Genomic DNA, 25,367 nt, shown 5'->3' with positions numbered 1-25,367 from the left:
GGGAAAGGGGTAACATTTAAAATGTAAATTTAAAAATCTAATAAAAGAAAAAATGCTCTATACAAGTGTGCATTCCCTTGAAAGCTCTCAAAAAACCAAAACTCCAAATTTAAAAACACATTAGAGTGTGATTGCTTCCTTAGAAAATGTGTCATTGGGGGTTGGGGATTTAGCTCAGTGGTAGAGCGCTTGCCTAGCAAGCGCAAGGTCCTGGGTTCGGTCCCCAGCTCCAGAGAAAAGAAAAAAAGAAAAAGAAAATGTGTCATTTAAAGAGTTTATTTTATTGTGTTATAATAGAAAATTCTCGCTACGTATTTCTTTCCTTTTTCTTTCTTCTTTTTTTTTTTTAAACTTTGTTCATTTGTTTGCTTTTCAAAACAGAGTTTCTCTGTGTAGCCCTGGCGGTTTTGGACCTAGCCCTTTAGACCAGGCTAGCCTAGAACTCAGAGGTCCACCTACCTCTGCCTCCCCAGTGCTGGGATTAAAGGCATGCACCACCACCACAGCCAGCTTTTCACTAGGTATTTCAACTCTGAATGTTTCATTAAAAAAAGGAGGGGGGGGTGGAACTCAAGGAAAATATTGTGGAATGTGTATAAATTCATGTATCCTTTGGGCACTCGCATGATTTACAAATTGTGTGTTACTGATTTTATTTATTTTTAAACAGCAACAAGTAGAGATATTTGTAGAATAGCAACGTTGAATCAGTCCTACCTTCCGTGCCAGCTCCTCGTGCATAAGGGGCCCTGAATTTCTGTGAGTCACTGTCTTCTCCAGAAAGTAAGAGTCTGGATCTGATGAACTGTGCATTCTGCCAACAATGTGGGGAATAAGGAATCCCCGTGGTATGGAAGGCAGCTAGGCTTGTCTCCACCTTCCTTTTCAGGGGCAGATTCCTCTCCTTCCCAGGGGCTCAGTTCTCTAGAAGATAATGCACTTGCAGGTGCACTGGAATATTAAATAAGATAGGAAAGGTAACGTGTCTTGGCATTGCCTGATCCATCACCGGTACTTAACCATTCTAGTTGTATCTCCACGACTCTCTCATTGGACGATTGCGTTAATATTATGAAGAACTCACTGAATGAACCTGGTGGAATACACCTGTACTCTCAGGGCTTGGAAAGCTCAGGTGGAAAGACGTGAGTCACACACACACACACACACACACACACACACACACACACACACACAAAGAGGGGGTGGGGGAGGGTTAGGGCATTTTTCTACAGCAGGCTGATAGTCTAAGAATGTGGGCAGAGGACTCTGGTTCCTGCTTCCACAAAAAGCCTCTGACTTTTCAGTGTGGCTGGAGCCAAAGACATTATGGGATGTAGAAAGGGCCGGCACACACTCTTGGCCTCAGCGGGTCGCTTTCGGTATCAGGATTTTCACCCTGCTGCTGGTTTGATTCTGTTTTGTTTCCTCTGCATTTACCTTTGCGCACTCGCTCGGAGCTTACTTCGCTTCCCTGAGATTTCCTTGGCTGCCCCTCCCTTCACTTGCGCCACTGCTTCCTGCTTAGGTGTCCCTCAGCTCCCAGCCCCAGCATCTGGCTAATCCCTCAGGGGGCTCAGCTTTCCTCCGTGGAAATTTTTCTAACCCCTGACCACTCTCGCTATTTGTTTTCATAGCACCTTGTGCTTCTCCTCCCTCGAACTTACAAGTACCATTACATAAGCATCAGTGTCCTGCCAGTCTGCTTCCTCCACCAGGCCGAAAGCTCACAGAAGCAGTGCGCTTCTTTATCTGATTCCGTGGCATATCACAGGGCTCCAGAAATGTGCGTGGAGTGAATGGATAGGTAAGTGAACGGACTCCCAGAGGTCACTGCCGTCCACAGGAGGCGACCCACCCAAGAGGAGCAGGTCTATCTTTCCACACAGAGCTCCATCTTCGCTCTTCTTTGTAGGGCTCCTCCCACGTGTCCTTCCCCTTCGTGCTTAAAGGAATGAACTGATTTACTAGCAACAGGAAAAATCCCACCACAGGATCCTGATTCGAACTTTCGCTCAGTCATTATACCCTCTGTGATCTCTACTAATAAGTCCGATCTACTCCAGAGCTTTCTAGGCAGTTATCAGAAGGAGCAGGAGTTACTGATAACCAACTCATAGGTTCCATGGCCAATCACGTCTAATGAAGATCCTAGGCTCACCCTCTTGAGAATTCCAACCTTTATTGAGCCTCCAGTTAATCAAGTAAACAGGTAACCAGGCAGGAACTCTTTCATACCAACTTCTGTGCTTAACTAGAATCAGCCTTTCACTTTGATGGCATCTGCAATTGGAGAAAGAAAAAAAAACAAAACAAAACAAAAACAAACAAAAAAAAACAACAAAAAAAGCAAAACTACGGGGTCCTTGAATTGTGGCTCAGCCCGCTACTCTTACTTTTCCGTTTGTTCTTGTCTTCTCGGTGGAACAAACCACAAAACCACCCAAAGGCCCCTCGCCTGAGTGATCAGTAGTTTTCCTCTTCCAGTTCAGGCTGACTGAGAATCAGGTTGAATAGCCACAGGCTGTTGTATAGGAACTGTTTTCCAAAATAGCTTTCTGAATTCTGTTGAGTTCGGGTCGGCCCTCAGGCGTCAGGCGTCCTGACAATACGTCTTTGTTCTCGCTTCCTTCTGATACCTGATAGGCACTGTGCGATTGTGCTGAGCAGACGCCTGTGCCCACTCCACAAGCCCCCAGAGATATACTGTCATTATGAAGAAAACAATAGCCCAGCCCTCACTCTTGGATGGTATATAGTCAAGGATACAGTGTTTAATTCCTCTGCTTCCATGAATAGTCTTCAAGATGAATAGCTTCAAAAAAATTCCTGATTCTCCCCCCCCACCACCACCCCTACTTAAATAGCATATCAAAGTCCTCCCGCTTCAGCCTGCGTAGGGCTCATTCCAGGAATTGAGACTTCTCTGGGTGAATGTGACCCAAAGGTGGAGCAAGGGAGATCTGAGGAGGGATTTCGTTGGCTGCATAGATCTTTGGGCAGAACAGAGCTCCATTTACCAGACACCGGCAGAGCCCTCCCATACCCAGGAGGTCGGAGGAGGCAGACTAGCAGAAAAGGAGAGCTACAAGCCAAGGGTAGAACAGCCCTCCCTGCCCATTCCAGAAGCTAGAGGATATCAACTGCACGGCCAATTGGAGGCCGGGTGCCAAAGGGCAGACGACACTAGGAAGAAGTTCCATTTTTCTACACAAGTGTTGAGGCATTTGGGGGAGACTAACATCTCATTGGTCTATAACTGGGGACAGTGACATTGGTGGCAGGCATCAGCACCATCAGGAATGTCACTGTCTGCGGTGCTGTGAAGGATCCTTAAGTGACTTCTTAGGGATGCAGCCAAAGACGAAGCCCATGGCAGAGGCCACATGGAGCACTTGTATGGGTTTCTTGATGAGTCCTAGAAATAATTGAGTAGAGAAACACCTTGGTGTTGGAGGGCATTAGGATCCACAGAACAGCAACTGTCATTGTCAATGTGACTCTGAACACAAGTCAGCTCTGGCACAGACAGGACACCAATGACAGCAAATGATCCAATATCAGTGTTGAGAAGGATCTCAGGGTTTATCTAGGCAAGACTCCCAGATGGTTCAAGTCAAAATAACAAGGACAAAACAGGTTAAACTGCCTGTTCTGGTTTTATGGTCATGGAGGTTCAGCAAATATAGACAAGGTAGGAAGGAGCAGCTACTCTTAGCCAAGCCTGTGACACTCGGTGACCTCCTGTCATTCCATAGGATGTCCATAATACTGAGAGCTTCTGCTGTCTGTGGGACGGGAGGGAGGGGTCTTCTGGATGCACATCGCTTGGAGTAAAGTCCAAGATGCCTTCGGTGAAATGGCAACCTAGTGAATAGTCCGTGGAACAGCACACCTTTGGAGGGGGCTTCAGCGCAGAGCCCGGCCAGAACACACGGCCAGAAGGTGCAGTTTCAACGGCAAGACAGAGAGGAGAATGTGGAGTCTCATAGAAAAAGAATATTCCAGAGCTGGAGAGTGGGGTTTGGGGATTTAGCTCAGTGGTAGAGTGCTTGCCTAGCAAGCACAAGGCCCTGGGTTCGGTCCCCAGCTCTGAAAAAAAGAAAACAAACAAACAAACAAACAAACAGAGCTGGAAAGTGTCTGCTGTCCGAGCACAAGGGCTGAGCTTCACACACACACACACACACACACACACACACACACACACACACACCCCTAGCACTCCTGTGAAAAAAGCTGTGCATGGTGGCTCACACTTACAGTCCCAGTGCTAGCAGCTAACTCTCCGAGGGTTGCCAGTACCCAGCCTGGCCTAACTGGTGAACTCCAGGTGCCCGTGGGAAACAAGACAGACGGCTCTTGAAGAATGACACCTGAAATTGACCGCTGGTTGGCAGAGGTGTGCATATTTACACACATACACATGTACTGTACACACACATCGCATGTGGGTGTATGGGTGCACACGTGTACACACAAAAGAATGTTAGCTGGATAAGTGTCTAATCTGTTCACCTGTATGTCCCTATCTTCACAGGCAAAGCTGAGCCACCATATAAAACCAAGCAGGGTTTGTCAGGACCTAGAGCATCAGACTCCCCAACCTACCCACCCCCACTCTCTCATCACTGAGCGTTTTGTTTGTTTGTGGCTTACAGGGGCTGTTGGTTGGTTGGTTTTTAGGTTTTGGTGGGGTTTAGAAAGGGTGTTTGTTTGTTTGTTTTAGTTAAAAAATTACCTTCCCAACTGGTTCTGTTCATTTACTCGTGGTGCTGCCTGCGGAAATCCGAGGCTGTTTGCTTCTGTTGTTTAATGTTGCAATCTGTCGTCTCTAGCTTTCCCAAGGTGAAACAAACTAACCCCTTTATCCACCAGCTCCTAACGTTAGAAGGAAGCTAGCTTTTATCAGGTCATGTTCCAGGCCAGGCAAAGACACAATGTCCCTCCCTGGTGGCCCTCACGTGAGAGCCACTGTGGGAGGCCACAGTGACCACATGGGAGATAGATTCTTCAGAGCCACCACTCTGCGGTGAGTCAGCAGGGCTGAGAGAGAGCAAAAACCTTCTGGAAGCCTCCCTAGAGTTCCACTGTCCCCTTCACCCCCATTCAAAGCAGGGCAGAAAACCTGGGGAGAGTAGTCTTTCAAAGCTGTTAAGGTACAAGAGAATGCTTGGTCTTACAGCAGATCACAAAGCATTCTTTTAGTCTTTAGTTTTGAGCTGCTAAGCTCTCACCACATTTTGTACTTTAAAATGTTAATAGGGGCTGGAGAGGTGGCTCAGTGCTTAAGATCACTGGCTACTCTTTCTGAGGTCCTGAGTTCAATTCCCAGCAACCAAATGTTGACTCACAACCATCTGCAATGGGACCTGATGCCCTCTTCTTTCTTGCAGGCTTGCATGCAAATAGAGCACTCGTATATATTAAATAAATAAATAAAGTAAAATATTAAGAAGGAGTTGGGGAAATGACCTAGTGTGCAAAGCACTTGCTGCATGCCTGAATTCTGATTCCCAGCAAACACCAGCTATGGAGGGTGGAGACAAGTAGATGGGGGAGTGGACCTCACTGGCCAGCTGCTCTAGCTGAAATGACAAACACCAGGGTCAGTGAGAAACTCTGTCTCCAAGTAATAGTAGTAGTAGTAGTAGTAGTAGTAGTAGTAATAATAATAATAATAATAATAATAATAATAATAATAATAATAATGTGATGGGGGTGTGCTGATGGGATGGTTCAACAGGTAAAGGACTTGCTTCCCACACCTGAATTCTGTCTCAGGAACCAAGGTTTTAACCACGTGTGGCGGTGTGCATCAGTAATTCCAGCACTCCTGTGGTGAGCTGGAAGGTGGAGACCACCACGAGAGAATTAAGAGAAGGCACATGGGCCAGCCAGCCTGAAATACATAGCCATAGCCAGGCCACAACAACTAAGGCTGCCTCTACAGAAGAGAGGCAGCTGCCTAAAGTTGTCCTCTGACCCCCACAAGCATGCCACAGCACACACGTGCCCCCATAACATATTAGTAATACATCTTCATTTTTTTTTAAGTTTATTTATTTATTATATGTATTGTAGCTGTCTTCAGACACACCAGGAGAGGGCATCAGATCTCATTACAGATGGTTGTGAGCCACCATGTGGTTGCTGGGATTTGAACTCAGGACCTTCGGAAGAGCAGTCAGTGCTCTTAACCACTGAGCCATCTCTCCAGCCCTACATTTTCATTTTAAAAGGATAAGCAGGGCTCATTTTGGCAGCACATACACCAATATTAAACAATATAGAATATTAGCATGACCCTGCTCAAAGATGACACAAAAATTGTAGATTGTCCCATGTGGAAAGGAAAAAAGCAGAGAGCAATAGAAAAGGACAAAGGACGCATGAATCTGCAGTTGTCACAAGTACACACACACACACACACACACACACACACACACACACACACACACGGGGGAGGGGAGAGAGGAGAGGGAGAAGAAGAGGGAGATGGAGAGAGAGGAAGGTATTTCAGTCACATCTGCAGGAAATAATGAGAGTTGGAGTTCAGGAGCTGAAAAGTGAAACCTAAATCTGAAGCAGGATTTACAGAAATCAAGGGCAGTCCCTCTCAGGCAAGTGAAAGAACTGAAGGCTATTGTTAAAAGGACAAGAGAATTCACTAGCCTAGGGACTTCCAGAAGAGCTCTCTATCTTGACTTTATACATATTCAGGTCCTTTGGGGTACATTCTCCTACATTTAAAATAGCAAAGTCCCTTTCCACCCCACCCCCACCCCCTTTTTTTTTTGCAAAACAGCAACTACAAGAACAAAAAGAAGTTCTTAGGAATGTTAAAAAAAATAAAAAACTTTTTGTTTTGTTTTAAAACAAATGTTTTCTGTTTTCTTAGTTCCCGGGGTACCTATGATGTCTTTTTTGTTTCTTTTTAACTTTCTTTTTTAAATATTCCCATCAAAATGGAATTACAAAGGCCTATACTGAGTACCCGGAGTACTTGCAGATACTTTTAAAGGTGCTTTACTAAGTGCTGTCCCCCAAACAAAGCACAAACTCCTGCATCTCTCACAGGGCACCTTCTTTATCTCCCCAGGGCACCGGGCCAAGCACAGTACGTGGTGATTTAGTAAGCATTGAAATGCTGTCAAAGGAGCAAACAATCCTGGGCCATTCCATCAGTAGGGGAATCCCTTCCCTGAACGTTTGAGTTAGAGTGACATTTTAGGAAATGAGCAGTGAAGTTTCCGCCTGCGGGCTTGTAACTCCTGAAACACAGTGTAGGTACACTTAATCCCAGTTGACATACAAGAAACAAGACTGACGTTGCACAGCCACACATAAAGTCAATTGCTGATTTACAACAAGCCAGGTGTCCTCCCAAGTATACAGCTGTCTCCAAAGATCTCAGCCAATCGAGGAAGCAGTCAGTGGGCTGTGTATGTATGTGTGTGTGTGTATGTGGTATGTACGTCACGGAACTGTCCCAGGTATCTGACATTTTTTTGTGTGGCTGACCTAGAATACTCAAGACTGGGTGGTTTATAATAAAAGATTGTCCCTCCCCCTCACAGTTCTAGAGACTGTCAAGGCACTGACATCTGGCAATGGGTTGTTCTATGGTGGAAGACTGAAGGACAAAAGGAAAGAGAGATGAAGGGAAAGTAGACATCATTGCTTTTAGAGAAAACTTACTCTCTACAAGTAGTAGAGGGTGACGTCCTCAGGACCCAGACCACTGTCACTAGACCTCACCATGCCAAGGACCACGTCTTCAGCACGTAACTATAGAGAAGTAGATTCAAAATGTTCCAACCAAACTGGAGAGTGAAAATCCTTCCTTGTCATCCTGTCCTGCCTTTCTGTACCCTTCGGTGACCAATGCTGACACCTATCCTATGGTCTAGAGAGTGGAAGCCACCCAGATGCTGTAGGAAGAAGGAGGGAACAAGAGTGGATGCATACAAGGCTCAGAATGAAGTAACTAGGCCCAAGTGTGCTAGGGAGGAGTGCTAGGGAGGCGGAGTGCTTTGTAGTTCTCAGACCTGACAGGGTTGACAGGGAAGCCTGGAACTACCATCATTCCAATCAGCCAGTCTTGGCTTTACTCTGTGGAATACTCACCCAGGGCCTGCCATGACTCCATTGGTACATCTACTCAGGCAGGGACAAGGTGGTTCATGGTCTTTCCTATTTATTTTGGGTTGGAACACTGCTAGGTACCACTCTCATTCACCATCACCACCAACATGAGCAATACCCAAACAGCATTCGGTACTTCATAGCTAGCACGTTCTGTTCATAACCACAGCAATGACCATTCCACTGCTCAAATGCTATATGATGAAATGACTACAATTTCCTTAGACCCTGGAAGTGGATATTTTTAATAGTATAACAATAAAGACTGGGTTAGACAGGGGGGAGAGGAGAGGAGAGGGGAGAGAGAGAGAGAGAGAGAGAGAGAGAGAGAGAGAGAGAGAGAGATTTGTTTTGCTTGAGATAGGATTTCTCTGTATAGGCCTGAATGTCCTAGAACTCACACTATAGAGCAGGCTGGCCTCAAACTCAGAAATCTGCCCGCCTCTGCCCTCTACCCTCCACCCCTGCCCCTGCCCTTGCCTCATCAATGCTGGGATTAAAGGTGTATTCCATCCCCTCCCACTACAATGATATATTTTGAAAGTATCTTTCAGAGTACAGAGTTTTGTGGACTGTCATGGATAACAGTCTCGAGTTTACCCAATTCCTACAGATCTCTTGTTTATGGTTCTTTTAGCAAAGCCCCCACACATACACACAGACATAAATACACACAGTGACTATTCTCCTGTGGGGATAGGACTAAATGGTAGAAGGTTAAAATCCTGTTCATTAGTTTTCCACCCAGGCTCCCCTTTAAGTTTCCATGGAACTCTATAAAATTATAAGATATCCCTTCCCTAGAATCATATGACTGCATCTTGGGGCAGTATCTGTAGAGGGTGGACGAGAACAATGTAGAAAGACCTCATGCTAATTAAGAACCTGCTTATTACGGTTGAAGTCTACCATTGTCTGCATAACCTTCTAAGCTTGGCGCAAAATGGCAAACTCTCTTTGTAAGCAGGGTTTCTCCTTCTCTGACCTTGTCTGGGGAGCTCAAAAACCACACATACCTCTACCTGTGGAATGCCTTAGTTAGATTACAAGTTCAGCTTCCTTTCTCCAGATTAGAACCCAACTGATACACCTGAGATTTCTGGAGTGCCTCCCCATGCTAATGAGGCATCTCAGTACCTTTCTTAGCCTTTGACCAATGACCTTTGACCACCCTGAATATCCCTACTCCCTTCCCCAAAACTATATGACCCTTGATTCACCCCTATTTAAGTTGATCTATCTCCCCAAAGCTGATCCCGGAATATGTCGTCATTTCCATTCGTTTGTACTCATGGGGGTCTGAAACCCGTTCACTCTGATGCTTTGTTCTCATTGGCTGCCATTTCTCACCTGGAGAGAAGGGGGGGACCACCATGAGTCCTGTTACTTTTTTAACATAAAACATTGATTTAAAAAAAATTCCTAATCTCAAGGGACAGAGGGTTTATATTTGTTCATTCAAAGCCCTCCACTTGCTTATATAAAGAAAAACTGACTTCTAAAGGTAAAAGTGTTACATTGTCACTTGGTCACTGTGACTGTCATCAGCATTCTTGCATGTTTTGTGTGAATTCAATTTTATAAGCCTTCCATAGTACATTCTGAACATATACTATGACTTATCAACCATGAAAAGTCAGTGAAAGAAGAAAAGACAGACAAGAGGATGGTGATTTAATGGTGGTGCAGGTCTTTATCTGTGGGGGAAGCTGCAGAAGGAGCTATCTGTAAGAATCAGAATTCCATTAACAAGCTGGGTAGTTGTAGGGCAAGAGGGGTACAGGGGAGGAGGTTGGGAACCTTCCTTTGGGGCTCACAGTTGGTCATTGCTAGGAATACCCAGTGAGTAGTCACTTGAGGAATGTTAGGTGATCAATAAACACCTGGCTGGGGTTCCCTAGGGCAAAGAATCTCAAGAACTAAGTTAACTTACTTCTAGGATCAAATTATTGTAATTACTGGGACTGTCTGTCACAGTCCAACAAAAAAGAAGGAGCTTACAAAATGCTGTGGCCCTGGCGGACATCCATACTTTTGTGTTATTAGCTAGGGGAAAGCAAAATTGTCATTTTTCTCAGCTCTTTCCTGCTAACCAAGAGCAGTGTCCTCATCAGGGGTCTGAGGACAGTGTCTGGTATCGGAGGTTTTGTAGGAGAAAACTGTGAGAAAGGCCTGTCCTCAACTGCTTCCAAGCCTGCTGGTATCTATCTAGTTACCTAATGTGGTCAAGCATTAAAACCCTAAAATCACTTAGGAGGCAAGCGTCAAGTCCATTTGACTGCTTCTGACTAACCTTGAGGGTATAGAGGGCCCTAGGTTCTCTACCTTTGCTAATGTTAAGGTGTTGCAGGGCAATCAAGAGATGATAGATAGATAGATAGATAGATAGATAGATAGATAGATAGATAGATAGATAGATAGATAGATAGATAGATAGATGCCAGACTGCCAAAGACCAGCCGAATGTGAAGTGACCATAAATGACAAAAGATAACAGTTGAGGACACATGGCCCAGATTAATAGCATCACTAATAAAATCATAGCAAATTCAAGCCATCTTTTTCTTTGAAGATCCAGAGACCCAGTTTTAAGGTTGTTCACCAATGAGATGGTGGTATTGCGTGTGGTCTTCATCTGATCTGTAGCCGGGTAGAGCAAAGGAGGCTTGAGCAGAATTATCAGAGCATTGGAAGGGCTTTATTTACCTTGACCACAGCAGGAGCAGCCGTGATGAGCCCTCCTGGAATGTCCATAGTCCATGCCAATTATAAAGTCTGACCCACCGTTGTTTATAAATAATGTTAGCTTTGCGGTATAACAAGCTGTGCCTTAGTAAAATAATTTTCAAATAAAAGTAAAAGGCTATGACAAGGAAGATAAAAAGAGCCCCACCCCCCTTCATGCCCCAGATCACTTGGCCGTTTTTTCCACTATGCTTTCCTGGGGACTTGGTGACCTTGAGAAACAGAGGAAGAAGTCCCAGCTTTCTGTCTGGGTTTGCTTTTTGTGACCAAGAAATGATACTTCCTGGAGATGGAGCAATGGCTTGATGACTAAGAGGTGTCCTGCTCGTCTAGAGGACCTGGTGTCAACTCTCATCACTCACAGGGTGACTCACATCTGTCTGTAACTCGTTACAGTGCATCCAACTCCCTCTGCTCCCTCCTTGAGCACTGCACATACATGGTGCGCATACATACGTGCAGGCAAAACACTCACACACATAAAAATAAACAAATGAATATCTAATAGAAAGGAGAAAAATGACACTTTCCTACTAAATAATTTCTTAGAACAGTGTTTCCCAACCTCTTTCACGGGGGTCACCTAAGACCATCAGAAAGCACAGACTTTTACATTATGATTCGTAACAGTAGCAAAATTACAGTTATGAAGTAGCAACAAAAATAATCTTATGGCTGTGGGAGGAGGGGGTCACCATAACATGAGGAACTGTATTGAAGGGTCACAGCATTAGGAAGGTTGAGAATCACTGTCTTAGAATCTCGGCATAGCTGTTCATCCTCCCCTAACATGACTAGGGCCTAAATTATAAGCTAAAATAGTTAATAGTTGAATATCCTCTCTTTGCTCCAGTGCTTGATCAGTTATAAACGCAAACTTCAGCAACCCCCCCCCCCCCCCCGTATCCTCAAGTGTATTTACAATGGCTCTGTATTATTCTTAGCTAATCCTGATACAGAAAATCACATGGCCCCTGCTCAGTTTCTCAGAAGTCCGTGCCAGCCAGGGCCCTCACTCTGAGCAGGGGATGGAGTTTCACAGGGATTTGTTTTGGCATGTTCTCTATGTGGACTATGTACACTCTACATCCTGGACCAGTAAGTCCCTAGAAGGAGAGGGTAGGCTCGCAAAGCCAGTGAGGGACCCTGGAGGAGCCAAATCGGTCCTGGAAAAAAAGTAAAGCTGGCCCTAAAGAACCAAACTTATTTTCTGTAAAGTTAAAGTCCCAAACCTCTGACTTATAAGGCTGGGTGAGACCTGAGAGCTCTGTCCTATATCTGAACGGCTGGGAAACCTATGTAGCCAGGTTCTTGTGTATTTCCTGTCTCCCTGAGTGGCTGTGCTTAGCAGGGCCCCAGTACTTAGCTTTTACCCAGAGAGACAGCGACGAAAACCCTGCGCTCCCACCCAGCAGAAACTGAGCATCGGCCCTTCTCTTAAACACATGAGTCACAGCCAGGGTTAGCAGAGTCAACCTTGTTTAAAGGTAGATTTGCTTGGATGATATGAACGCACATCTCACTGAAGAACTGCTGTCCCTAAGAGCTTGACAGAAGATGGATGATCTTCTGTGCTCACTAGAAGCTAGGTCTGGCCCCATGATTTGGCACAACAGAATCAAATCACCTCAGGTTTCTAGCTCTTGAGATGTGCGGACAGGTGATCTGATTCAGCCCAAAACAAGAACGGGGTGCTGCAGTTGGGCATGTGGCTGGGTATATTGAGACCTGACTGATCCTTACTCCTTGATCTAGTCTTTCCAGGTTGGTTTCTATGTAGTATCTCCAAGCAAACCCTGCAGAGAGCAGCTGTGACTAAAGCAGGGACTTGTGTCAGGAAACATATTCCTTAAAAGGAACAGAAAAAAATGTCTGTCTGTCTGTCTAACTATTTATCTATATCATTTGTCTGTCTCTCTGTCTATCATCTGTCTGTCTTTCTATTTCCCCTAAACTTTCTCCTCTTTATTTAAACGTTGAAACTTTTGGCTGTCTGGTGGCTTGATGTCCTGGTACCAGCATCTTCATCCAGAAGCTTATGCTCATGTGTGACTAGTTACCGAAATTGCCCCCAAAGGCGAATCAGTGAGTTGTCACAAAGCCCAAGCCCTGAGCCCTCTGTACAAATCAACTCTGGCCTTTAACCTAACCATCCCCCCTTCCCTCGTGATCAGCTGCTCTTTGGCACCAGAGCAGTAGACCATGCCTCTCTCTCTCTCTCTCTCTCTCTCTCTCTCTCTCTCTCTCTCTCTCTCGCAGTGACTTCACAGACTCGGTAGCTTTGTCTGACCGATCTGGCTCATGATCACTAGCAGAGAGAGTGTGCTTGGCTTCCATTCATAGTGTTGCTTTCCAACATTAGCTACTGGGTTCCCATGTTTCACACTGTTCAGTCAAGACCTCAGCCTGCCCAATCTCCTACCCCACCACCCCATGACCCCCCCCAGCCCCCCTGTAGCCACAGACTGTGGCTGGGCTCTTGACAGGTGTGCCCTGCAGCTACCCGAGCCCGCTGCGTCGAATGAGGCTCAAACAGTCAAAAGCTGAGGGTCTCTTCCAGCAGCCTCTGCAAAGACTTAGACATGTCCACCTTATGAATCTGCAGAGGCAGGCTGGCAAGTGGTCACGAACAGGCCATCTCCCGAGATCTCCTGTGCTTTCTCTTATGCTGCTGCCTAGGCCACATGTCCCGGGAGGAGCTTTCCTCAGGCTGAGTCAGCACTTAGGCTGCCAGCTGTGGCAGAGGCCAGATGGAAGGGGGGTGGACCGGAAAAATAATGAAGGCATATGCCCTCCAGTTTTTCTTGTTCTATTTTGAGTTGCTTTAGGGTTTAAATTTTTTTTTAAGCTGTTTTATCTCTGATTTCTTTCTTTTTTCTTTTTTTTTTTAAAGGAATTGTGAAAAGAGAAAGTGTTGGGCAAAAAGACAAGGAACTGAAAAAAAATCTCGAAGTCAATTCGTGCAACATTTGCAAAGAAGGCTCAAGGTCACTGTGGAGCTGGCCCCTGGTGACCATATGACAGCTTAGGGTAAGCATTGGAGAAAACAGGGTTGTCAATCAAAGGAAGGGAATGAATAATGCATAGTCACCTCATGTCAGAGTGACAGTGATGGAACTACCTAATGATTCTTTACTATCCTATTAAGAGCCAACCTCCACCTGAATCCATCCTCCCCGTCCCCCTCCCCCACCACCTCCCCTTCCCTTCCCACTCCCCTTGTATCCTGAGCATGGTTTAGGCCCTAATTCTGAGCTTTGTCTCTCAGTGACTAGAAGCCATTCCTGTGAAGGAGACCCCACGTACTTTGCATCTTCCGCCAACAGACTCTCTCCTTATAGCTATCGCAGATCCTTCCTCTAGGCCCTAGCCCTGAACTCTGTTATTAACTAATAGAACTCATTCTTTTTTTTTTTTTCTTTTTTTTTCTTTTTTTTTTTCTTTTTTTTTTTTTTTTTTTCTTTTTTTTCGGAGCTGGGGACCAAACCCAGGGCCTTGCACTTGCTAGGCAAGCGCTCTACCACTGAGCTAAATCCCCAACCCCTAGAACTCGTTCTTACAGTAAAGGTCACAAGTGCTTTGTTACCTTGCTAGAGAGTTTCTATGTAGCTATGCCTAAAGTTTTGTTGTGATAATCGTCCCATGGAAACCCCTTCCCAAAGTTTTACTGTGCTTAAATGTGTGAGAAGAAGAAACCACAAGGTCAGACTCTGACCGTTTTTGACCCAGTGCTTGTAAAGATGGTACGGCCTCGAGTTTCATTCTCCACCTCTCTCTAATTGTCGCCCAGCCAGCCAAGAGGCCTGTGGGGTCCCTGACAGAGTAACAATGTTAAGCCAACTAATACCCAAGTTCTTCCGCTGACTCTGCCCATCCCCAGATCCGTTGTTCATTGAGTATGGCTGTTCCACCAGAAAACTGCCAAGTTCAGAGCTGAGTGTTCTGAAAAGTGAAGAGCGTGTATCGTTCAATAGTTTGTCCCAGCAAAGTGCACATAAGATACTTATGGAGTAATGGATGGAAGCACTTTGGGCTGAGATTAACAGTAGACTGAAGAGAAGGATACTTAAACAAAAACAGATATGCTACTTTGGGGCCCATTGAACAATTGCCAGCCTTTCTCTTTTCCCACATCCTTAGAAAGGACTCAAGCAAGTCCTTCCCACTCCATTCCCAATCACATAGTCAGATGCTAAGAGCTCCTCTAACAAAAGTAAATGTTTAGAGGCTGGAGAGATGGCTCCGCAGTTAAGAGCATTGACTGCTTTTTCAGGGGCCTTTCTTTGAGTCCCAGTACCCACGTCGTAGCTAACAGCAGTCTCCGTAGCTCCGGTCCCAAGGGGTCCAACACCCTGCTCTTGCCTTTGTGGACACCACACTCATATGGTACACACACATACATGTAGGCAAAACACCCACATGCATAAAAGAAAATTGAAAAAAGAAATTCTTAGTGAGCAGCATATAAATAGTCACACAATCTTGGGTGAAGTCAGTGTTAGCCTGTTCTTATGTTCTAGATGCTTCAACCATGCCCTCCACAAAAGGTTCTCTGTACACGTACGTACACACACACACACACACACACACACACACACACACACACACACTCACTTTCTAGCATCTGTTATTTCTATTCATTTTCCGGTTATGAAAAGTGGTGGGTTTCCTTTTGGCATTAAATACAAATTCCCCCCCACCCTCCCCCACCATTTCTCTGCCCTGCCTTTTACCAGTCTCCTCCTTCCTCAAAGCAGTCATGCCACATGACCTAATACCCCGATACGAAACTTTTTAAGATCTACAGGGATGGCTTCCAACAGGCTTACAGCAGCTAATACAAGGGTACGGCCTTTCTGATGAAGAGCTAGTTGTTCAACCTGAGAAAGTAAATTCTGTTAAAGAGCAGAGTATGTGTATATGTATACATATATTGCTGTGTATGTGTATGCACATATGCATGTGTGTCTGTGCAGATGCATACATGCCAAAGCACACATGTGAAAGTCAAAGGAAAAGCCCCAGGAGATGATTGTCTTTTACTACCTTGTTGAATTTGGAGATCCAACCCAGATTGTCTGGCCTGCCCAGAAGTGCCTCCCTCACTGAGCCATCTCGCATGCCTGCATTTTTTAAAAGACACATAAACAAGAAGGCAAACTTTATTAAGATGAGAATGGTTGTCCTGTTCACCGCTGTTTCTAACATAATACCTGTAGTGTGGAAGCCATTAGACGCTGAATGAGTCAATTCCACACTGACATGACTGGATTACTATAGGGTAATTTTTGAAAGATTTATGTGTATGTATATGTGATTGTCTGTGTGCATGAATGTTCATGCCCACAGCACAGGCATCAGATTCTCTGGAGCTGGAGTTACAGCCTGCCTGACATGGGGATTGGAAATAGAACTCAGGTCCTCTGCAAGAATAGTCCATGTTCTTAACCACTGAGCTATCTCTCCAGCCCACAGAGAGGCATTTTTAAACAAAATGCTTTGGAACGAGCAAGATGGCTGAGCAGGTAAGAGTGTTCACCGCAGAGGCCTGGTGACCTGAGCTGAGTTCCTGGGGTGCAGGGTGGAAGGAACCAACCCCTACACATGAAAGAATAAGAAATAATATTTTTTTAGTATGTGTTTTGCCCACAAGCATATTTAATATAACAGCACTAAAACATGGTTTTGAAGCACACCCTTGTGTTTTAGGGAGCTTCGGAATTTACAGTCTAAGGGCAGCATCTAGATTAAAGGGCGTGCCTAATAACTCCACTCTCCTTTATATCTACTTTCTGTGACTGTGTCAACCTCCTTACCAGTGTCTTCCCATAATAGTCTCGATTGAAACATTGGAAACAACTTTGAGCCCATATGCCGTGGGCTAGCTTCTCTATAGTTGTTGTGCACCCAACAGCCCTTCAGTCTTCCCCCAAAACCCTTCCCTAGCTTTTCAGATGTTACTTTTGACTTTATAGATCCCACCTCATACTCCATATGTTTGCATTACCAGTTGGAAGACATAACTTCCTTTAAAATAAAGATCCCAAACCCTTAAGTTCAAAGATTTCTATAGGAAGCCCCCGTAAGTTTTCAAGCATGGATGAAAGGCTCTAGTTTTGAGATCTCAGCAATGGATGAGTGTGACCACTATTCATTTAGGTAGTTCTTTGAATGAGTTCACAGAATGTGTGAAATTGTTTTTAAATTTAAAAAGAAAAAAAATTTTTTCTTGGTTTTTGAAACAGGGTTTTTCTGTGTAGTTCTGGCTGTCCTGGAACTTGCTCTGTAGACCAGACTGATCTCAAATTCAGAGGCCTCTGCCTCCCGAGCGCTAGAATTAAAGTCGTGCGTGTGCTACCGCCACCTGCCTAACTTTAAAAATTATCTTACTGTGGTGTGTATTTATGATATGGTATGTGTAGTAAGGGAGGGAAGGTAAGACAGAAGGAAGAAGAGAGAGGGGGAGGGGGAGGGGGGGTGAGGAGGGGAAGGGGAGGGGGAGGGGAGGGGGAGGACCTACCCTAGTGCTGTGGGTGGAGTTCCAGAAATCGGTTTTATTCTTCCTGTAGAATCTAAGGACCAACATCAGGTCGTCAGGCTTGCACACCGAGCACTTTCAGACGCTGCTGAGCCAACCACTGGCCCCAAGGCATGTGGAATTAAAGGAAGATCCCTTGGGACTCGAGAGATGCCTCAGTGGGTTAGGAGCACCCACTGCTCTTGCAGAAGACTCTTCTGACCTCCAAAGGCACCAAGCACTCCCATGGTGCACATACATTTATGCAGGCAAAATGCTCAGACACAAAATTTTAAAAGAAAGGAAGACAGACAGACCCACCACCCCTTGGAGGTTTGAAATTACGCAGCTGTACAATCCCATCTTTACCCAAGAATTTGCTCAAGGAAAGCCAGTGAAAGACACACACACACACACACACACACACACACACACACACACACACATATATATACACACACCACACACATACACAGAGAGAGGGGGGACTACAATCCTGTCCAAATAAATAAATAAGTAAATAAATAAATAAATAAATAAATAAATACAGGAATAAACACAGGAATGAAGAGCAGAGATCCAACTAGAAGTGTTTGGAAGTCCTATTATCCTGGACTGAGGTTGCTCATCTGCCTCCCAGATCTAAGCAGCCTCTCAGCCCCACCTTCCACCACTCCTCCACCCTCTAACATCACCCTAGCACCTACAAACACCTCAGTTCCTAGGCTTCTGCAATGGTACAATGGAGTTAGGTTGCCCACCTCAGCTCCTGAGCCCTTTGATGCTTTATTCCTGAAATTGATGTTCCTGAAAAGGCCTTAACTACCTCTCTCCCTCCACAATTATTCCTATGAACACCTCCATCCAAAAATATATTTGACACCTCCATCCAAAAATATATTTGACCAGATCTGTCAGAAAGACAATGTAACCAAAGTAAAACAATGTCTGGCAGAGATAAAGAAAAAGCCCACAGTTCTGAGCACAAGATGTAGCCAGGAATGAATCTAACACAGCATGGTGTGCCTTTGTTATGAGAAATTTCCTGGGATTGGCTAACTTAAACATCAGACATTATTAGTCATAGTCCATAGTGGAGGAGTCTCCTGTCAGTGGGCATGGTGAGGGCTCACCCCCTTGTTTCACATAGTCTCCTTGTATCTTCACAGGACAGAGAGTAGCAAGCACCCACAAACAATTGGGAGAAGGTGCAAATGGATCACAGCATGCAGATTCCCAGGTATTTACCAAAGGTGGCTTGCAGTCTGCCTCAAAGATTTGGAGCAGGTAAAAGAAAGGAAAGCAGAGGGCTAGAGAGATGACTCTGTGGTTAAGAGCACTGACTGCTCTTCCAGAGGTCCTGAGTTCAATTCCCAGCAACCACATGGTGGCTCACAACCATCTGTAATGGGATCCGATTCCTTCTTCTGGTGTGTCTGAAGACAGCTGTAGCGTACTCATATACATAAAATAAAATATTTAAGAAAGGAAAACAGCATAAGATACACAGTTCATATGCTCATGAGACAATGGCAACTGTTCATTTAGAGCTGTTTGTGAATGTACCCACCAGGTCTGCAACTCCTTGCTGCCCACTTAGACTTGAGTAGCACCTCCCTGTCTGTCCACGGCATATCTAGACTCCTTTCTCTTCCTCAAACAAGCCAAGGTCACTCAAAGTCACCCAAGGACTCTGTAAGGCCTTTGTGCCGAATCCCTTCATTCTTCTAGAATGTTCTTCCTTCACATATTTGTATATCCAACTTGCATTCCAATTCAGGCTTCAGCTGGAAATCCAGTTTTCCGAGAATTTTCCCTCTTCCCAGAATTTGTTTGCTGTTTTCCTCATAGTACCTAAGGACCACGTAATATATTTTTATTTATATACATGATAATCTTTTATTGTACACTCGTCCCATGTATAAGATCATGAGCACAAAAACTCGGCCATACCTCTTAGAACTGTGTCTGGAACATATTAGAAGCTTTAATAACTAGGAGTCCAGTCACTGAACCATAGATGGTACTCAACCAGGGAAAGGTTTTTCTGAAGGGTCCTCATTAAAGACACTAACTGATTTAATATGTGCGCCCTCGGAAGCATTTTTACAGCAGACTCAGCAGACAAAAAAAAGCAGACCACAAAGACAATGTCACATGACTCAGAACAGGCTATTCTGGGAAGCCCCTAAGAGTTCTGTTTGCACTTTCTCCTAGTTCTGAAATCCTCCCGCTGCACAGAGACGGTGCCGAGCTTTCAGTCAGAGACCAGACTCCACTTCCCTCCCTATCGACACACACTTCCCCATCTCCAGCTTCAAAATGAGGAGTTGTCAGCAAACCAAGGGATAAACTCTTACAGCATGCTCGGGGCTAACTGTAGCATGGCGACTGCCGCACGCATGCGCTCTTCACTTCTGCTTACTTCCCCGACTCTTCATTTAAGAGGAGGAACTTAACATTTGGTCCACTAGATTTTAGTCATTGTTCCTTCTCAGCCTGGATGGCTGTAAGTCTCCTAGGACACCTTACTGTCCAACTGCATCCTATCATTAAACACAAAAGAATCCTTATTACCCACAATCTCTGGGACCTGCTCCCCGTGCAGTTCCCTTCCTGAATCATCTGCTCACATTCTCCGTCCTCACAGGGCTCTGGGCTCACTGGTTGCTGGCAGGCTGTAGATCATGTCCGGTCTGCACTTGTCTCAGGACCTTTGCACTGCTTGTGTCAGACACACTTTTCCCTAGGCAGCTATACAGCTCGTTTCCTCCCTTCCTCCAGCAGCACTGTGCTCAAAGATGTCCTCTGAGTGGGGCCTCCCCCACAAGCTCTCTAAAGTACCAACCTCTGCCTACCGTAGCATTTCACATACATTGAGCCCACTTTTTTTCTTATCCTGCTATTATCACTTAGGAACTTTCAAAATCTATCTCAGAAGGTGGAAATGAAAACAACGACTAAGAAAATATATGGAGAACAAAAATGACCGACGTTAAAGGGAGTGGATATTCTAACATAAAATTAACAAGTGGTGAAATTCTGGCCAAAGACAAGGTAAGTTCTGTCAAACCCAGGAAGCAAATGACAGGAAGGACACAAATTCATATGGACAACGGGTTTTCTGGTAGAATCTGGGAGCTAGGCCACATCCCTAGGTAACAGTACAAATGGTGTGGGCTGTTAAGAGTAGCAAGCAGGGCACGGCAGTGCATGCCTGCAATGATAAAACTGCAATCTGAGGCAGGTTAGGTGACCTGAATCTGTGGTCAGTCTGGCTACAGTGTGATACTTTGTCTCAAAACAGCAGCAATACAGCAGCCAAGCAATACTGCAGAAAATGGCTAAGCAAGAGGAAAGTAAAGGGGTTGGGGATTTAGCTCAGTGGTAGAGCGCTTGCCTAGCAAACGCAAGGCCCTGGGTTAGGTCCCCAGCTCCGGAAAAAAAAAAAAGGAAAGTAAAGAAGAACTAATTTCCATAGCAATACTAAAGCTTAGACCATATTCATGTAAGAGTGCAAACATAGGCCTGGGCATTTTCCAAAGGGGTAATAAACGGTGTCTGACTGCCACACACAACAGGGAATGGTGTCGTGCTTTGCAGATTTGCTAGACACCATGGGGGTCTAGACTTCCTGTGAACTCAAGGATGGAAACCCAGGGGAGCTTCAGCAGATACAGGAAGCCCACAGCTGCAAACCCAGCTGGAAGGAGAACAGTGGTTGACACCACAGACTAAGTGTGGATGTGGTGAAAAAAATTTGTTTTTCTAAAAACTTCTCTTGCATACAGAATACAGAATTCAGAAAGCAACTGTTCTTTGCTGTTTTGTTTTGTTTGGGTTGGTTTGGGTTGCATTGGTTTGGTTTGGGTTGGGTTGGGTTGGGTTAGGTTGGGTTGGGTTGGGTTGGTTGGGGTTTTGAGACAGGGTCTCACTAAATAGCTTTGGCTGACCTCCAACTAAATAGACCATGGCTGGCCTTGATCTCAGACATCTACCACCTGCTGCCTCCAGAGTAGCAGGATTAAAGGAGTGTACCACTTTTGATTAAGTAAAGTCATCTGGAGATGAAGGGAAATTTAAAATAAGTTATTTATGATCAGCCAAACTCCCAAGAGCCCAACAAAGGCTGGGCATGTAGCACAGTTTGCAGAGCACTTATGTAGCATGCACAAAGTCCCCTGGCATCAGTCCCTAGCACCACATAAACCAGGCACAACAGCATGCACCTGTGACCCTAACACAGATAGACTTGAAGTTGAAAGTTATCCTTGGTTGTATAATGAGTTCATAGCCACCTTGGGATTTATGATAACCCACCAATAAATAAATGTATAACCAAATAGCCAAAAAAGTATGTGGCAATTTTGTTTCCCAGCTTCTGAAGGGCATATTAAAGTTCAGAGAAAAAATACCTATTGAGAAGGGCATAGAACACACACCTTTAGTCCCAGCACTGAGGAGGCAAGACAGACCGGTCGATCTGTGTGAGGCTAGCCTGGTCTATGTAGAGAGCTCCAGGCCTAGGCTATACATAATGAGGTCTTATTTCAGAAAAAAATAAAACAAGTGAAGGAAAACAAAACAACAAAACCAGAACCTCAGGTCCATGGTCAAAGCTGACCTGACCAAACTGATTTTATAACCAGGGAAACAACACGCTTCCTGTGTCTGTGAAACCCACGGTGTAGTTGGGGGAAGGGAAGAAAAAAAGGAAAACGTATGCCATGTAATGTCAGTATTGATAAGCAGTATTAAAAAGTGGAACAAACTCTGTGGAGAAACAGCTGACTGTGACTCAAGCTGGAAATAAACAAGAAAAGTTCAAAACATCTCCAGTGCCAGAGAATAAGGAAGTGCTCAAAACTAAAAAAGGAGGGGGAAGAAAACTGAAGGGAGCATGCAGGGAAACAGGATGAAGAGAAAAGGATGCAGTGAGGAGATCTAGAAGCATCGGAGCCATAAAGTAAGGGAGCCTCAATCAACCATCCCAAGGTGGAGGGTAACTAACCAAGACTCTATCTACACGGACATAGAGATGACTAGATAAGCAGGGAAATATCTAGTGAAGAATTCCAAATAACTTGTGTAGAGAATGCCCTCTGAGGGGGGCAGAGCCCAGACTCTCAGGTGTGGGCCACATCTAGTGATGCTTTCAAAGACTACAGGTCAGAAAGGAAGAGGAAAGAACAGGATGGAGAGTGACAAAAGTCTCACCATGAGAAACGCATGCCTGACTGGAACAGCACCTCAGTAGCTAAGGGCACTTGCTCTTGTAGAGTTTGATTCAGCAATCACAGGGGCTGTTCAAGGTCTTTACCTTTATGATGGATTTCAAAAGTCAAAGGTGGAAGGATTTGTTAATAGGTTGGGTAGGAGACGTGGATAGAAAAAGCCACATGGTCACTGATGGCATCATTCTCTGAAAATGTTGGCACCAAGAAGAGATGCCCTGATTAGTTGGTTTCATTTTCCTGTTGAGAAGGTATTAAGAAACATTAAGAACGAGGTTGGGGAACTAGCTCAGCAGTTAAGAATAGGACTCAGGCTAAATTCCCAGCACCCACATGATAGCTTGCGCCTGTCCATAACTCCAGTTCCAGAGTTTCTGACACCCTTTCTCAGATATACATGTCAGCAAAATACCAATGCACATAAAATTATATATATATGTATATGTATACATATATATACATGTGTGTTTGCATGTGTGTATGCACGTGTGCATGTGTGTATATATATATATGTTTATATATGAACATATATATGAAACATTAAGAAAGGAAAACTCAGGTGATTTAAAAATAAAAAGTTCAATCTTGATATAATTGTAGCTGACAGGGAATGAGCTAACAGCTGAAGAAGCTTGTACAGTTACAACAGTTACGTGGCAGTGGTACAATGTGCTCATACTTATTCTCGCAAGTCAGAAATAGACATGATGACAGAGAGCTATAGGTATGCTGTACCAAGGTCGGTTTTGTGGTTTGGACATTGTGCAATAGCTAACTAAGATGTGAGCACAGAGGTATGACATGGGGACTGGGGGAAGGACATGGGACCTCTTTGCATTATGCTTGAAAGTTCTTATAAATATGCCACTTTTCAAAGTAAAAAAAAAATTTAAATCAATTTTTCCCCCAGAGGATGAAATGACAGCAGACTTCTCACGAGTGCAGATGACTGAAGGGATGTGAGTTAAGACTGTGATCTGTTTGCCATACGCATGCAAGTGGGACCAGGAACCGTGGAAGTTCTACGTAAGTTGTACATCTGAAGGAGCCATTTCACTTCTGGGTGCCACTGTTGCAAGCTGACAGGCACACTGGATAATAATGAGGTGGGACACTCAGAGCTGATCCACACTGTGACACAGAAGTCGTTAATGAAGTGGAGATGTTTAGCTAGGAATGTCCTTCAAGACATAAAGAGCTATCTTCAAACACTTGACAGTGGTCACGAGAATAAAATTAAACTTCGACAAGATGACAGAGCTATCTTCTTAAAAAAAAAAATGGAAACAATCTGAGTTACATTCAGGCCTCTTGATACTAAAGCCTTCTGAAGCACTAGAAGCATCAAAGCGTTCCCCTATGGAACCGTAAGTATAGCTTCATTTGGTCTTACCTTTAAGGAGACTTGATTTATTACTGCTACCTTCAGTCTTCTCTTTCTGAAACTATCCCAAGAGTCTACCTCAATAGGTCTGTGGTCTGCCCTTAAGAATGGAATGGTTATCAGCTTCTGAGATGGGATGGAGACATTTGAATTAAATATCTGCCTCAACCAAAAGGAAGCAGGACACGGCACATGTCCTATTTTTCCATATGATATATGGATGGAAAGAAAGAGGGATTTAGTCCTGTACAGGCAATATCTCCATTTGCTGGATCCAATGGTACTTATACTTCTAGCACTCAGGAGACTAATGCAAGAAGATTCCAAGTTCCAATCTAGCTTGGGCTCACAACAAGACATTGTCTCAAACAAACAAAAACACAGAAAAGAAAAAAAAAACAACAATAAAACATTTGGAGACCACAGTGGTTTGAATGAGAATGGGCCCCCATTGGCTCCTATGTTTGATACTTAGACCCCAGTTGATTGAACTGTTTGGGAAGGATTAGGAGGAGTGGCCTTGTTGGAAGTGGTACGTTACTTGGGGTGGATCTTGAGGTTTGGGAAGACTGGTGCCATTCCCAGTGGGCTCTCTGCTCCCTGCTTGTCATTCAAATTATTCCAGCCTTCACTCAGCCCTCATGGAATGATACGCCCAATTAAGCTTTCCTTTATAAGTTGTCTTGGTCATGGTGTTCTACCACAGAAATATTAAAGTAACTAATGCAGAGACTGACACCCAGCAGTCTATCTCGTGCCTATTTGCTCCACTGTTGAACTGAATACCTGTTAACAGTCACCTTTTCATTGCTTTGACAAAAGTTAAACAACTTTTTTTTTCATCTTTATTAACTTGGGTATTTCTTATTTACATTTCTATTGTTATTCCCTTTCCCAGGGTAACCAACTTTTAAAAAAGGTTTATTACTCTTGTGGTCTGAATGAGAATGGTCCCATCGGCTCGTGTATTTTAATGTTTGGTCCCCGGCTGATGGACTATTTAGGAAGGATTGCGGGGTGTGGCCTTGTTGAAGGAGGTGTCACTGGGGATGAGCTTTGGGATTTCAAAAGCCTACAGCTCAGTATCTCCCCCCTATCCCTGCAGTTTGTCACCTACTACTCCATAGCCATGCCTGCCTGCCAGCCAGCCAGCATGCCCCCTACCATGATGATTATGGAGTAAGCCTTGGAAACTATAAGCAATCTTTCGATGAAATGCTTTCTTTTTTTTTTTTTAAGATTTATTCATTTATTATATGTAAGTACACTGTAGCTGTCTTCAGATACACCAGAAGAGGGCATCAGATCTCTTTACGGTGGTTGTGAGCCACCATGTGAT

General features: G+C 44.6%; 1 long non-coding RNA gene across 2 annotated transcripts; it reads left to right on the top strand.

The window, feature by feature from the left end:
• Nucleotides 1-1,297: 1,297 nt before the first annotated feature.
• LOC120096282 (uncharacterized) lies at nt 1,298-23,896 on the top strand. 2 transcript variants are annotated; one of them, XR_015636026.1, is made up of 6 exons: nt 1,298-1,408; nt 1,638-1,807; nt 13,787-13,923; nt 18,580-18,650; nt 20,327-20,467; nt 23,555-23,896. It is a non-coding gene; the product is annotated as an uncharacterized LOC120096282 (long non-coding RNA). The 2 variants fall into 2 exon arrangements; XR_015636027.1 differs by having other exon boundaries at nt 1,324-1,382.
• The last annotated feature ends 1,471 nt before the right edge of the window (nt 23,897-25,367 follow it).

This window comes from Rattus norvegicus, chromosome 13 (assembly GCF_021556685.1).
Source record: "Rattus norvegicus strain SHRSP/BbbUtx chromosome 13, alternate assembly SHRSP_T2T, whole genome shotgun sequence".
NCBI lineage: Eukaryota > Metazoa > Chordata > Mammalia > Rodentia > Muridae > Rattus > Rattus norvegicus.
The sequence above is the reverse complement of the archived record's forward strand: the minus strand, read 5'-3'. Positions and strand labels throughout refer to the sequence as shown.